The sequence below is a fragment of the Desmodus rotundus genome, chromosome 13, assembly GCF_022682495.2.
Source record: "Desmodus rotundus isolate HL8 chromosome 13, HLdesRot8A.1, whole genome shotgun sequence".
In the NCBI taxonomy this organism is placed as follows: domain Eukaryota; kingdom Metazoa; phylum Chordata; class Mammalia; order Chiroptera; family Phyllostomidae; genus Desmodus; species Desmodus rotundus.
Genome location: NC_071399.1, coordinates 94,592,273 through 94,608,232, shown reverse-complemented (window position 1 = coordinate 94,608,232; position 15,960 = coordinate 94,592,273). Strand labels below are relative to the sequence as shown.

The 15,960-nt window shown below is 54.7% G+C and overlaps 1 long non-coding RNA gene across 1 annotated transcript; it reads left to right on the top strand.

Annotated features, from left to right (window-relative positions):
* The first annotated feature begins 10,467 nt into the window (after positions 1-10,467).
* Positions 10,468-15,199, top strand: LOC128779815 (uncharacterized). The gene is made up of 4 exons (XR_008425890.1): positions 10,468-11,706; positions 11,858-12,246; positions 13,564-13,918; positions 14,243-15,199. It is a non-coding gene; the product is annotated as an uncharacterized lncRNA (long non-coding RNA).
* The last annotated feature ends 761 nt before the right edge of the window (positions 15,200-15,960 follow it).

The window sequence follows — 15,960 nt, the reverse complement described above, 5'->3', positions numbered from 1 at the left end:
AGAGGGAGAAAGAGGGGTTCAGAGGGGAGGCCAGGGAAGGAGCCCTTAGTTGGGGTCATCCTTTCACCTGGCAGTAAAGGTTGGGGAAAGAAGAGCAGCCGGAGGGGAGGACCGGGCCACTGGGCCAGCCGAGCTGCTGGGTGTCCCAGCGGAATTGCCCTGTGGCTGTGGTCACACCCTGCAGCCAGTGCATCCCAGGTGCGGCTGTCTTCCGGCCTCAGCCGGGCGCCACACTGCCGTCTGCCCGGCCCTGGCCATGAGATGATTACTGGGCATGAAGAATAAGCTGCACCTCACGCAGGGGTCTCATCCTAACTGTTACCTTTCCCCTTGACTTTGGGGGAACCACAGTACTGTCCTCATAGGTCAAAGCAGGCAAACAGAGAAGGGGATCTGCCTGAGCAGGGAGTGGCTGGCCACTGAGCGCCTGGCACCCTGCCCGGGAAAGGGCAGGGTGCTGTGTCTGGGGTTGGGCTGTTCTCTGCCCAGCTGGGTTCATTCTAAATTCTCGGGAACAGTAAGTAGCAATAAAACATTCCCCTGGGCTGTCAGACTGACTTCCACACCCCTCAGACAGGGGAGACCCGCCGGTTCCAACCTGAGCTACGCAAACCACATGCGGCAGCGTTTCTCTCCAGCCTTTCCCCCAACCCCACGGTCGCTGCGCCAGGGACAGAGCTGCCCTTCACTCCCTGTAGGAAACACAGGGGAGCCTCGTCTCGAACTTAACTTGTTCTGGAAGGCTACTGGAGAAATGAGTTGTTCGGAAACTGAATCCTCTTTCCCAGGCATCTGCATGAAATGTCGTCAGGTTGAGAACCGAAGTTTGGTTCAACAACCAAGACATGTTTTCCTTGAACATCTTCGCTGAGAACGCGTTGTTTGAGATGGGAGAAATTCGAGAACTGAGGTTTCACTGTACAAGCTGCCTGCCCTGCTCCCCCCGCAAATGCCCCATCCCAGAAACCAGGAGAGGGATTCCTGACTTCAACAGGAGAGCCTCAAAGGACGTGGAAAGGATCCTCGAGATCCAAAGTCCCCGAGCACACCACAGCTGTGCCCCGTCATGCTGGTGGAGAACCTCTGAATTTCCTTGCCTCCCCTCCACTGGATGACTGCACAGCTCACCTCACGCCTGGGCTCTGAGAGGTGGGGCGTGTTCCCAAGTACAGGGCGCAGCTGCTGCCAGCCCATCAGTTGGTACAGCTGGTGAGACCCTCTGGGCAGCGTGGCTCACTCTCCACCGGAGGAGGCTTGCCTCTCACCTTCAGGACCCAGCCTCTGCGCCCCCTTCCAGCCTGTTTATTAAACCCACAGTTCCAGTCGCAAGCCCTCTGTCCTTCCAGGACCCACCCTTCTCTCTGAAACCTGGTGCTTTGAGGAAATTATTCCCTCTTCTTGGGAGCCCTTTCCCACCTCCTGAACTAAGTCCTGGTGACCCTCCAGAGGACAGCTCAATTATCACGTCCTCCGGGGAGATTGTCCTGACCCCTCTTCACCTCTGCTGGGTGGGTTAGGTGCCTCCCCGTCTTCATTCCTGTTGCCCCAGGACCGACTGCATTGTGGCACACCAACTGTTTAGTGAAGTGAGCCCACCACCCGACTACTCACTTCTTCAGGGTAGAGAGCTGTGTGTTTCCTCTCTGCCTTTCCATCTCCTGACCCAGGGAAGTGGTCGTGAGTTCATGTTGATTGAATGAATGGCCAGGATCCCTTGGCCTAATGAGTAACTAGGTCCCCAGCAGTGAGGCCAAATAAAGAAGTAAGGCTAGGAGGTGACCTCAAGTTGCCAGGCCAACCCCCTGTCTTCCTGACATACCACTTCCTGGAAAAATCCATCCCCACCCCCCACCTGCTCATCACCCCCACCTCTCACCACCCTCCACCCTGAAGTCACTGAAGGGAACCAAAGTTTTGCCTCCTCAAAACAAGCCTTTTAGGGCATTGATTTTAAGCTGGTTACTAAGAAACAAAAGACTCAGGAAAAAACCTGTGACCCTTCCCCTCTTCTGCCTAAAGAGGGGAAGGAAGGAATTAAGTGTGGCAAACAGGGAGGATCCAAGCAAATATCTGTTGGCTAGAGCCCCTCTGGGATACCCAGCAAGAATTTGTCCATCATGTGTTTGTTCTTCCTCATCTACCTTCGCTTCCCAGAGCCCAGCCCCCACACTTCGTCCAGAGTTGCGTACAAGCCTCAGCTGCCCCATGCGTCTCCCGGTCTCATATCTCGTGGCAGCCCTGACTGCGTACCGGTGAGAAACGCGGACCTCTCCTCACGTCAACCTGTCTCACGTCAATCTGATGATCAGCTGGAGGAACCTAGAAGCTGGGAGGAGAGGCGCTGTTTTGTGCCCCATGCCCCCCTGAGCACTCGCTTGGCTAAGCAAACACTCGTTTCTTTCTGAATAACCAAGGAGAAGGCACGTCCTGTGCTTGCATGTCGACCCTCCTTTCCCTCCTCCTCTCCCTAAATCAGGCGAAGGCCGGCTCTGCACCTTTCCAAATCACACTTGGATGGGCCTCTGTCCCCCCCCCCCGCAACCTGAACCAAGGGGGAAGCACAAAACTTCAGGGAGGGTCTAGAGGTGGCCTCCTGCATTGCCCCCCCCCCCCCATATCACCAGTCCCGCTTCCTTCTTCGTTGCTGCTGGGAGGTGATCTCTGTGACCTCGCCTGACAGGCACCACAGACGAGAGCTCACTGAGAAGGTCAAGCTCTCCTGATTCTGGGTGAATGTTTAACAGAAATACCTGCCCAAGCAGAGACTCCGGGAGAACCCATGCCCCCTATCCCCGCCCACTGCACAGACACTCAGTGGGAGCCTGACTCCTGATCCCCAGGCACGACCTCTGGACCCCCAGTGCCTCTCCCTACGGGGTAGGGGTGGGGGTTCTTCCTGCAACTGGGAGGTGACTGGAGCCCTGGGCAGCACTGGCTGCCAGCAGAGTCCTGCCCCACACCCTGCCCCAGACCAGACCGGCGGGGGCCAGGACCACGAGGAAGGGCAGTGTATCTGGTTCTTCCCTGTGACAGAAAACGGGGTGCAATGGTCACTGGCAGTGAACCCATGCCAGCTGCAGGCCTGTGGAAAAAATCAGCTAATCCATGAATCATCCTGTTTACACCGGAAACAAATGGAGACTTTGCGCCTTTGCTTCACAGACGGGGCAGAAACTGTAGGTCGTTCCAAAAACACTCATGGAGCTGTGATTTAGCCCCTTCTGATTGCGGAAGACTTTGGCACCAGGCTTCTGGGCTCCACTCACGGCGAGTCGTGGGCTCGTCCTGGGTAACTTCCGTGTCCGACAGACCAACTGTTTATAAACCAGGGATCGCAGCACATCCACGTGTCAGGAAATTGACTTAGAAGATTGTGACTACGTTTTTTTTGAAGACACAGAACATCAGAGTACTTCACAGGTAGGAAGCGTGGTTTGGGGGTAAAACATTTATTTCGATAATACATATTATATGACAACATATACTAATAACGTATTATTTCAATAACATAACACATACATGAGTACTAGGTCATGACATCATGGGCCACAACCCAAAGTGTGAAAGGGGTAGGAGCCCATGCCATAGAACATCATTCAGAGTCAAAAGGAAGTCCTGACCTGTGCTACAAACACACGGGAGCCTCAAGGACACGAGCTTCGGGAAGGAAATAAGCGAGTCAGTGCATGATTCCACTTCCATGCAGGGCCTCCTGTAGCCTCATTCCACAGAGACGGAGACAGAACTGCCTCAGGGCTGGGGGGGCAGGGAGCGGACAGGTACCGTTTAACAGGGACAGACGCCCAGTGTTGGGGGACCACAGTGGCTCTGGTGACACCGTATAGTGAACCTGCTCAACGCCACTGAATCTGCTTACTGCACTTCAAACACTTAAAATAATCAAAAGGTTCAATGTGATGTTTTGTGTATTTTCCCACAGGTTTTAAAAAGCTGTCAGAAATCTCCAGGCTGCTGGCGCAGCTCTCAGGGACTCCAGGCCTCGAGCCCACTCCCCAAGCCACGCCCTGGCCCCGTCTCCACCACCTGTCTTTTCTGCCTTCTCATTCCTCTTTATTCTTTTTCTTTAGTTCACTTTGCATCAGGTTAATTCTCGCTTACTTACTGATTTTTCACACTGCATTGTTCAAACACAGTTTGCCTTCTATCTTTCTCCGCAGCAGTTTCTGCACGTGCACAGCCTTCTCCCTCCCCTCATCCCCACGGCACTCATACTCCGCCTCACTGCACGGCCTGGCGCTCAGTGGTTGCTAGTGGTTGTCACATTTTGTATCGTATTTGACACACTCTATCACTTACTTACAAGGGAAGAAGGAAGTCCTTTGTCATCACCCATTATAAATGGGGAAACTACGGGTTGTCCAAGGTCAGAGGTGAGGAAACAGCGAAGGCGGCAGACACACTCACACCTTCCTTCCATTTGCTTCACTCGGCACACGTAACCTCAAAGAATCAGGATCATGAATCCTAAACCCAGGACCTTTCAGAAAAGAGGGACGTGTTTTTTTCTGGCTTCCACGGGGCCCCAGTGAGGTTCTGGTGAAAGCCAGGGACAATGGAGGACGACGTTCTAGACTTGGGGCCTTGCCCATTGTGCTCATTCTAGCGCATCTCAGACAGGAAATCCAGCCGGGTGTGTCCACAGAGCAGGGTGTGTGCAGGGAGGCTCCGGCTGCCTCATCGGCACCAGGAAAGCTGTGGAAAGACCGTCTGGATGCCAAAGCCCTTCCTCCTCCCAGAAACGCTCCGCAGTCCCTCTCGCCTCTGTCTGGGTCAGTTAAATGCCAATGACTGGCCACGGCCTGAAGCATTGATTTCAGGGATGCTGAGAAGGTCCTGAGTGCATCTAGTCACCAGGCCTGGAATTTTCAGAATTATCCTGACTTCAGCCCTGGCTAGTGTGCCTCAGTGGGCTGGAGTGTCGCCCCGCACAACAAAAGGTGAGGAATTCGATGCCTGGTCAGGGCACATGCCTGGCTTTCAGGTTGGATCCCCGGTTAGGGCACGCAAGGGGGGCAACCGATTGATGTTTGTCTCTCACATCAATATTTCTCTTCCTGTCTCTCTCTCCTTTCCTTTCTGAAATCAATAAACATTTTTAAAAGATTTTTTTTTTTTTGACAGAGGGGAAGGGAGGGAGAAAGAGAGGGAGAGAAACATCAATGTGTGGTTGCCTCTTGTGCGCTCCCTACTGCCCTACTGGGGACCTGACCTGAAACCCAGGCATGTGCCCTGACTGGGAATCAAACCAGTGAAACTTTGGTTCACAGGCCAGCACTCAATCCACTGAGCTACACCAGTCAGGGCTCAATAAACATATTTTTAGTGACACTATAGTTGAGTTCTAATAATCCTCTACCATCAGACCAGCTTCAATAAACATATTTTTTTAATTTAAAAAAAAAAGGAAAAGAATTATCCTGACTTCAAAACTATTCTGGTTTGCCATAAACCATCCAATTATCCTAAATGTTCCAAAATTTCTATTTCTAAATTACACCTAAAAAGAAGCTTCTGAGATCTAAACTTAATTTTAAAAGCTCTTTGGCAGACAATGTGTTCTAATGTTTTATTTTAGGAGATATGGTCACCGAATCCAAGTTTTCCAAAAAGCGGCATCTGCTCTGCTTGCCGTGACCTGCGGTCTCACAGCTGGAGCTTTGCCCCCTCACTTGACTGGGGACTGAGACTGCAGCCTTTTGGTCTTGGGGACACTGCTCCTACCAACAGAGCCACCCGGCCAGGGCAGGGCTTCATTCCTTTCTGTCTTAAAGTGGCTTCAGGGCTACCAGTGGGCAAGTGTTCTGTGAGAGAGATTTCGGTCAAACTTCCCTAAGTCACTTTTAACTTAGAGGCGCTGAAAGCAAAGCTTTGCCCAGGAGACAGCAGGCAGGACATGAGGCTCAAAAGGTGCACCTCAATCTGTTTGTCACTATCACATCTTAACGGGTATTTTTTTACATCTATTTCCTGATTATCTCAGCCCCCCATAAAGGTTTAATACCACAGACACACTGTGTATCTGTTTGTGTAGTGTATGCCTATCGGTGCTTATACGTAAAAAGAATATGTTTTCTTCAGTCCCCAGAGAACCAGTCCCCCCTGGTTTGGAGAATGTCCCCCAACCAAGAAGCCATTACCCCACAGAAACACACACAGATGACAGAGGTGTTGGGGGCACCACAGACAAGCTCCTTACACAGCCCAGCTTTGCTTGGGGTGACGTCTCACTCTCTGCAGTCTGGACAGCCGTCCCCAGACCGCAGAGGCAGAACTGTACCTTCTGTCCCCAACTCCCATGTCCCTCACATCCAGTCCAGACGGTTCCTAGGTTCACAGGCTCCCACAGGACACGTGTGACTCTGGTGGGTCCGTGGGCAGAGTCACATGCCCCAGAGAGAGTCAGGTGCAGTCTGCAGGGCTGTACTTCCCACCCGGTGGTGGAGTGGGGAGGACTAGGGAAGGGAATACATGGGGCCACCCTCCCTGGGGGCAGGACGGGGGTAGGGGGGCACTGAGACACGGTAAAAAAAAATCATCAGAAAGGGTCCCTCCCAGTCAGTGCCCTCTATGTTTTCAGTGAATGCTAGTTACTGCCTCGCTGGCTGAGATGGACCGGCTGCTCAGTTTTAAAAGACCCCCAGAGATGAAAGCTACGAGCAGACCAGCAGAGGAATTATCAATACACAGCAATGCAGCCAAGAGCGGCAGGCACAGAGCTGGCCCGTGTGCAAATCCAGACGCAGGCAAGGGACCGCGATCGCATGGCGAGGGCGGTGCAGTCCAGGGGACAAGACGGGCTTCTATAAATACAGGCAGCAAAATATTCGTCCTAGCTGATGAGCTCATCGCACTCAGCCCATGGGAGGGTCTCTGTTGGCTCCTGAACTGAGGCTGGGACGAGAACAGACTCGAGAGCAGAGTTCGGGCTGCTGGCCCGCTGGATCTACGTTCCCATAAGCCATTTAATTCTTAATTAGATGCAGCTGAAGTCGTTAAGACTCGATACCATCAATCTGGACTGTGGCCTGTGTTTTCACGACTTGCTGGCCCCCACCTTTTCTGCCCACCTCCACCCACAGCAACCAGCTGGCTAGTGGCTTCCTCTCACTGAGCGCATGGGGCCGAAACAGGAAGAGACAGGCGGCCGTGAGCCCGACGCAGGCCTGGAGGAGGGGAAAGGCCAAGAAAACCCCCAGCACCTGCTCCTCAGGGGCTATTTTCTCTGGATCCTCACTGTTCCTGGGTCTCAGCAGGTGTGGGAGGGAGGCTGGGCCCTGTGGAGATATGAAGTCGCTGCCGTGAGTGGAGGAGAGTCCCAGACATTGGGGGTGTGCTCCTGAGCAGACCGGGTCCCGCCCAGGGGAGCTTGACCTTGGAGCTAGGGGTGGGGCACTTGGTGGTCCCTGGAGACAGAGGACATGAATGATGATTACACAAGATAATTTCACATGCTGACAAGTGCTGTCCGCAACATAAAATGCAGATAGAGAATAATTGGAGGGGTCATTTAGCTCAGGAGTTAAGGCAGGCCTGTCTGAGCAGGTGTTGCCGCCTGGAGGGTGAGGAGGCAGTGACATAGCAGGGAGAGTGGGCCTCGAAGAGAACACAGAGCAGAAAGTCACCGAGTCAGGAGAGCAGGTGCTCGGTGGCCAGGAGGGCAGTGCCCTAGGTACCAGACGTGGGGGGAGCAGCCTGTGGACACAGGGGGCCCGTGATGCACGGCCTTGCAGGCCGCGGAAAGGGATTTGGATTCTGGAGCATTTTTAAGGGAAGAAAGCTCTCGTACAGTTTCTATTGTAGAAAGACCTGGCTGCTGTGTAGAGAACAGACCAGGCCTGAGGGGCAAGAATGAAGGCAGGAGACTCGGTGGGGGCATGACCCGAGGAAGGGAGACGGCAGTGGTTTAGCTACGGGTGGGGAAGTTGAGGTAAAATGGGAGGGAAGGTTCGCGGTGAGATGTGGGAGAAGGCACAGAGTTAGGGTGACTCCCGGGCTTTCATCCCGAGCACCGGGACACACACAGGTCGTTCCTCAGATGCGGCCGACCAGCACACGGGGTTCGCAGTGGGGAGGAACCAAGCTTTCTGTTTCAGACACATCGACTTTGAGGTGCCTTCTCCATTTCTCTCAGACGCCACCGGCGCCTGGTGGCATTTGTGCCTCAGCCTCCTCGCCTGTAAAGTGTAAGAGCACCTGGGGTTGACATGGAGATTGAACAGGTTGTATGTAGAAAGCGTGAGAGCAGTTCCAGGTGCAGAGGAAGCAGCGTGATATGAGAGTTTGGCATCAACACGAAGGCAATTTTTCTTTTTAATCGCAAATTATGATGGGGAGGAGAGAGAAAAATTGAAAAATTGGGAGAGGAAGGGAAGAAGCAGGCGAAGACCTGCAAGGACCAGGGCTGATGCCCAGAGTGCAGGTAGAGGGTGGGCCCAGGTAGGATTGGGCGCTGCTGCTGCTGCTGAGGCCAGGAGGCCAGCTCCTGGGGGACCCATGCGGCGGACAAGGGGGTGGGGCGAGGAGACAGTTCTCTGACAACATCAGTTTTCTCCATGAGATCTAAGGCAAGGTCATTCTCTAGCATAAAGGGCAGGGGGGCTCTGGAGACCTGAAAGGAGATCAGGTGTGGGAGACCTCTTCTCCAACGGGGGACGGAGCACTTTCTCAGACAGCACTTTCAGCGTCTGGCTGAAGGTGCAGCCTCCGCATCTCGGACCACCTCGCTCACAAGGTTGGTTGTGCCGTAGGCTGTGATGTATTCCCAGGCGAGAGGGTCTTTGCCTCGTGGCTGCTGCATGTCTGACACCGGGCTGCATGTGTGGGGGGGACAGTATGTGCTGAGTGAAGAGACAGGTTTAAGAATAAAGGAGATAATTTGAAGACAAATTCAATTTGAAGCCAAAGACCATACCATAGAAAACCACGCTGCTAAGGCAGCGGAATTTGCTGTGCGCTGGGACCTGAAGAATGGCCTTGTGGTGGAGGCGGAGTCTGAGCTAAGAACTCAGCATCGCAGGGCAGGTTATAGGGACTCAACTGTCCCCAAATCAGAGGCCACCGTCACCCGGCGTCCTCGACCTTCGCATCCATGTCCACCAAGGACATGGTGATGTGGGACCACACTGAATCGCCGGCTCCGTCGGTGTGGGCCCACTCGGGTCATCCGCGGAAACAATACACTTCTGTTCCGGAAAGGAGGGGCACTGTCTTCTCAAACAACAGAAAGGGTTTTCCCATCATAACTGGCTCTGCTGTCCCTGACACCGTGTGGGAAGACGGGCCTGTGGGGAAGAGCGATTGGGAAACAGTTTGGCCTGAAGATAACTGGGAAGGTCATGTGGAAATCCAGCCCCATCTCTCTGCCCTAGCGGCGTGGGCCTCGTTCTTCTCGTCCTTGCGCAACGGACGTCTGTTTTGTTATCAGTAATTATCAGCCCTGTCCAGCTCAGAGGCCCAGCTTCCTTGGGACCCTCCCCAGCAGAGGGAGGGCCATGAGAGACTCTCCCAAGCCCATGAGAGGGCAGGCGAAGGGGCCACTGGAGAGGCCTGTGGCTGAACCCGAGATGTGTTCCAAGCAGAGCAGCCAAGACTTGCTCTGTGCTGGCAAAGTTATTTTTTAAACTGGAATTGCTGGTGAGGCTGCTTCCCTAAAAGGCAGCTCCAAGCCTGTCTGCCGCTGGCCCTTCCCTGGAGCTCTGGCTCTCTGCCAGCTGGCGGCTGTTGAGACTCCACCAACTCCCTGAGGGGTCAGGGTCTCCTGGTCCGTCCTCCCATCTCGGTCTCTTAACTCTGCACTCAGCTACCCTGAGCCTGTCCAGGGTCAAAGGGAATGTTTGGAGGTGTTTCCAATAATGTTTCGCATTTTGAAATGCCTGCGCAGCCCAGGCTGCAGCACAGCCCGAACCTACAGACTCGGCTGGTGCAGGAGTCTCCCAGGGTCACTCCCCAAAGGGCACAAGCCCAGTCTAGGCCTCTTCAGAGCCTCCGGCTCTGCGGTGCAGTCTTGTCTCAGGATGCCGCTCAGACGTGAGACAAATGTGGCCAACTTCCCTGCCCCTCCCCGTGGTGCTGGTCCGAGCCCACGGGAGCAATGGCTTCGCCCGGCCCTCGGAGAAGGGGACTTGGTACACAGATGAGGGAGGGAGGGACCAGGGAGGCACAGCTGTTCCTGAGGCCCCAAAGGCTTCCCTGGCTGCCATCTCTCTCCCTCTCCAGGCCACCTTCCCGGACTTCTGGGCCTGATCCCATGAGGCGAGTACTCCCTGTGGCCTCTCTGACTTCCTGGGTGGAGGGCAGTCACAGGAAACAAGAGCAGCCTCGAAAATCCCCAGAAAAATGAAGCAATGGAATACCTGGGACCTGACAGAGGACAGAGGCCCATAGAAGGCCATGTCGTCAGTTGGATGGGACGTGGGGAGTTTGAGGAAGGAGGGGAGTGACGGGGGTCGGAGGAGAGACCTGGGTGCCAGGGGCCAGTGTGAAACAGCAGTGAGTTCCTCGTGGGGGTGGCCGGGTTCCTGTTCCTGGAGGCGGCCAGATGGGCCTCTGTGTGCCTTTGACAGACAGAACTCACCGCCCTGGAAAAGGAGTGGGTTCCGAGAGGGTTGAAGGGATTGCTCCAGGCACCCCACGATTCCCGAGCTCACCCCATGTGAACCTGGGCGAGGTCAGGTCACTGGTGTGCATGCCCCTCCCGCTGTGCCCAGGCTCCCACTGAGGTCCGAGGTCTGGTGTCTGCTCCTGGATTCTTCAGTGCAGCAACACATGGTGAAAGTTTGAGAGCTACATTTATAAAATGTCCCCAGGTCCTGGAGAAAAAAGACTTTCCTTTATTTGTTTTCATTTGTATTTTATGACACCTATACCTTCTCTTTGAAGAAATCGGCACGAGAGGCAACTCCAGGCCTCCACACAGAGCCCGAGGGCCAGAGGGTGCAGGTGAGACTTCAGGAGCTCGTGAGACCTTTGTATGTGCTGTTGGTACCGGGTTGCTAGCAACGTTCTTTCTCCTTCTCACTCGCAACGCCGCCGAGCAACCCTCTGGATCTTTCAGACGTTACTTTGTAACCCACCCACGGTGGTGCTGCGAGTCTTGCCCGGGCCAGGCGGCGCTCTAAGGGTTGACAGAGGCGGGGACGCCCCACCGAGGACCTCGGTTTCCCACGCGTGGCTGTTGTGGGGGGATCAGCAGAGACATGACTTCTGAAGGCAGGCCTCTATTTGAACGCGGCCGTTTGGCCCTTCAGGCCGATCTGTCTGCCATGTTTTCCTTCTGCGATGGTTTCACAATGCCGGCCTGATCAAAGCTCTCCTGCACACCACCCACCAACACCTGCAGTCCAGTCAGGGAGGGCAGCTGTCACCTTGCAGCCAGATGGCCGTCAGCAGAGGTTTCCCGGGGCACGATTCTGTCTTCATCCTCAGACTCACCTGATCTCCGGCTCTTCCATTTTTGTGAGGGCCACAGGGTGGGACAGAAGGGGACCCCAGTCACCGGCCCGTGGGCACAGCGCGGCGCAAGCCTCTGTTTCTACTTGGCCCCGCAGCATTGCAGGTTTGCGCACAGGTTCCGGGATGACCCACCAGAGTGAGTGACTGTGACTGACATCAACACTGTAGAAAAGCAGGCAAAACAACTTCGATGTTGGTTCAGCTTGTTATCTAGAAAAGGAAATGACAGCTGAGGTAAGTCTGTCAACACCAGCTGGACTTTCTTACGGGGTGTCAGTGACATCTGGCAAGCAGTAGAGGCTAGAAAAATGGGTGTCTGTGAGAAAACAAAGCTTCATCTACCACGTTAGAATAACCCACTGAAAACTGCTCACTCGTTTCATAGTTGTCCACGGTCGTCCTCACACCCGTCAGCAGGCGGTGTGACACCTGCCCCGGACACAGAGACACGTTTGCAGTGCTGTCGGTGGTTGTCATGAGTCACCTTCAACCCCATGTTGGCCTTGAGAGGAAGCAAAGGTGGAAGCGTTTTTAAAAATCAAGCCCCAGAGAAGTAAAAATGTCTGGTTTTAGATGATTCCCTTCAATGTTTCTCTGCAACATTCCTGGAGTCCCACCTCGCGTCGGCAAAGCCTCCGTGCACCCCTCTGTCCACCAAAACACTGGGAAAGCAGGAAAAGCGCAGCCATGTCTTTATTCTTCAGCTCTCCATTGCATTTTTTGAAATAAATCCTGCTTTGGGCGCACCTCTAATGCAAGGAGATTACACAGCAGGTGTGTTGTGGGTCTGGTGACACTCTGACCGGAGTGTCTGGGTCTGGGGCCTGTGGCAGAACGAAGGCCTCAGAGACCAGTCGGGAGGGACGGAGGGGACAGAGTCTGGAGAAGGGAACGGGGAGAAAGGTCACGAGGGGGAGGCTGGTGGGACCCCGTCGCCCCAGAGCAGCACCAGCGAGGATTAGAGAAAGGGGGCCACCACTAGGCCGAGAGTGTGTGGTGGCCCTGTGCCCACCAGGCGGGTCCCAGGGCTCTGGTCCTGCAGCGCTCACAGTCCTCCTTTTCCTCCCTGCACCCCCAAACCCTGAGGCCCCCAGGAGTTCCATGGGCCCCCAGCTGCTTCCCTCCTGGGAGTTGGGAGGGCAGAGGGTAGGAGGCAGTGAGGAGAAGAGTGGCGAGAGCTGGCTCTGGGAAGGACAGTGACCGGAGTGGAGCCTCGCTGCCCTTTCTCTGAGCTCCGGCTGAAGGAGCCCCCCCACCCCCCCACTGCAGCGGGTGCTGGCCTGGCCTTGGCTGAGCTTTCCTGCCGCCCCCCTTGGCACAGTGCTGCGCTCTGAAGGGTCACATGGTCAAAACTTTGCTCAGCTGCCCGGGAGGGGAGACAGTGGCAGGGGGTGGGGGGGCACCCTATCTGTTCTCACTGTCTGCGAGGCCAAGCAGTTGGCAGACTAGGTGCCTGTCAAAGCACTCTCCCCCGACCCTGACCCTGACCCTGACCCTTGTTATCCAACACTCGGCCACCCACCCTGCTCCCTCCCTGTTCACACCGACACCAGCCTCTGTCCTCCGCACGTGTGCACACACACAGCTGGCCTTTTTCACATGACTCTCCAGGTTTCCGCTCCTGCCCTCAGCGCCCTCTCCTCAGTGTAAACTCACTTCCCATCTGACGGGTCCCCTGCTGTGACCAGACTCCAAGGTGGGGTTTACAAGCCAGCCCTGCCTCCCCTCGGCCCCTGCGGGAACCTTTCTCCCCACAAAACCGACCACAGCTCGGCTCTTTCCACGTGGCCCTGCCACCAGCCGTGGCCACCAGTTGCCATGGTAGCTGACGTGGCTGAGGTCTGGCAATGCCCTGGCTGCACCAGCTTGACTGCTCACGTGGTCAACAGGAAGCGTGGTCTGACAAAGTATGGCTGTCGTTCTTTTCAATTCACAGACATTTTCACGTAAGGTGTGGTCACCCCCCACCCCCACCCCCACCCCCACCCCCCGTTGGCCTCTCCCTTGCTGAGGCCACCGCCGTGGGGGGGACAGCCATCGGAGCTGTGATTTGTTGTGTGTCGTGTAAAAACTGCTCTCGTTATTTTACAGGTTCGATTCTGCCAGTTCCAACAAGGTTTTTAAACACACAGGACACGAAGATGCCAACCAACGCACAACACAGGCGGCAGTGCGTGTTCCTGGGCTTATTCGCTGGCGTCGAGTCCTGCTCGCCCGCCCGGCGGCTGTGTGGCTTTGGGGCCACATCCTGTTTTTGTGCGGCCTGTCCGCTAAGGACGGCTTTCATGTTTTTTTAGGTGGCTGAAAAAATCAAAAGCAGAATAATATTTTATGACGTGTGAAATTATATGAAATACAGATGTCAGTGTCCGTAAATAGTTTTGTTGGCACACAGCCACGCCCATTCGTTTACCTGCCCTGTGGACATTCTCTCTCTGCAGCGGAGGTGAGTTTCGGTGAGAGAGAGCACAGGGCCGACCAAGCCTAAAATGTTTCTTGTCTGGTCTCTGAGCAGAGAGGTTTGCCGACTCCTGTTCTAGGGCATTGCTCCTCAGTCCTCAGATGCCTCTGGGGAAGGGGCTGCACCATCTTTCGTCTGCCCGTTGGCTTCAGGCTGTTTCCGTAACTTGCTGTTGTGAGTTAATGTGGCCAGGAGCTCCGAGGGAAACAAAGAACAAGTCTCTTTGAGATCCGTTTGTTAATATTGTGTTGAGGATTTTAGCATCTATGTTCATCAGGGATGTTGGCCCATAATTTTCTTTCTTTGCAGTGTCTTTGCCTGGAGTTTGCACTCTGTCCCAGGAGCATTAGGACGCAGCGTAAGGCACAGCGGAACAATGTGATTACTATTTATAAAACCTCACTCTTGTCCATCAACCGACCAACGGATACACGAGCGTGGGGCACGCACACGGTGGACGGATATCCAGCCTTAGAAAGGGGGAAATTCTGCCGCGTGAATAAACCTTGAAAACTCTCTGCGGAGTGAAGTAAGCCAACAGGCACATAAGGACAAATGCTACGCGAGTCTGCCTGCCTCTGTGAGGTGCCTAGAGTGGGCAAAGTCGCAGAGGAGAAAGTAGGAGAGAGATTACCAGGGCTGGAGGGGGTGGGTGGGCAGGTGGGTTTGTTTTTAATGGGAGCAGAGTTGCAGCCTGGAATGATCGAAAAGTTCTGAATCTGATGGTGGGGTCGGCTGCGCAGCCTAGCGAACGTACTTGGTGATCCCGAGTTGTTCTCTCAAACACAGTTTAAATGGTCTCCAGGGTCCTGAACAGTCAAAACGACCTTGCAGGGAAAAGTGCATTCTAATTTCAAACTATATTACAAACACATTTCCCTGTTAATTCATTTCTGAGATTAAGTTCTACCATGGCAGCGGTAGAAATGGGCTTTGAAGGGGAAAGAAGGTGCAGGGGAGAAAGAAAGGATGATTTGAAGTGGGTAGTGGTGGCCCTGGAGGATGAGGGTAGGGGTGGCACAGGGACCTTGCAGAATTTTTCTAGACCAAATAAAAAATACTAGGGGAGACTGCATATTTACTTAAAAACTGTGTTTTCTGCCCTGGCTGGTGTGGCTCAGTGGACTGAGCACCGGCCTATGAACCAAAGCATCGCCAGTTTGATTCCCAGTCAGGGCACATGCCTCGGTTGTGGGCCAGGTCCCCAGTAGGGGGCGCACAAGAGGCAACCACACATTGATTTCTCTCCCTCTCTTTCTCCTTCCCTTCCCCTCTCTAAAAATAAGTAAATAAAAAAAAAGTGAGTCCACTCTTGCTGGCAGCGCTCCAACCACCTCAATACGCCTGCTCCTCACCTTCCCCTCAGCCCTGCATCCTGTCCCTGGGGGGAGATGGTCCCTGTTGGCCACAGTTGGTCAGCAGGGCTGAGCAGGTCTCTGCCTCCCTGGGAGGGAACGGGAGGGCAGCCCCAGGTGGCTGTGCCCTAGAGAGGAGAAAGGACGACCAGGTGCCATTGACTCTGACCCCCAAAGGCCCACCTGTTAATCAGGAGACATTTGCTCCAACAGGTTTGGACTCAGAGACAGGACCCCTGCTCATCATCGTTCAAGGCCTCCCATTCCTGCTGCCCCAGAATGCACCTCTCCACCGCCATGTCCAAAGACGACCTCAGCCCCCTTCCTCCCAGAAGCCCTCCCTCACTGCCCAGCTGAGGGTGCGCCCTCCATGAATCTGTTTCAACCAGATCGCCCCCAGTTTCCATTACGTTGCCTTTAAACTACTGCACAAGCCTCACAAAGAGGCCTAGTGAAACCACCTGTGACCACCTGTGGCCCATGGCCAACATGCGACCCTGGACGGATGGCCCAGCTGGGAATGGCTTGCAGCCTCCGTGTGGCTCTCCTCTGAGTTCCCCAGTTTTCTTTGCCTTAAGCTCTGTCTCGGAGGGTGGCCTGAGGAGCAGCAGCATTCCTATTGCCAGGGCTCCTGCCCAGACACAGAAGGCGGCGATGACTCACTCACATGAA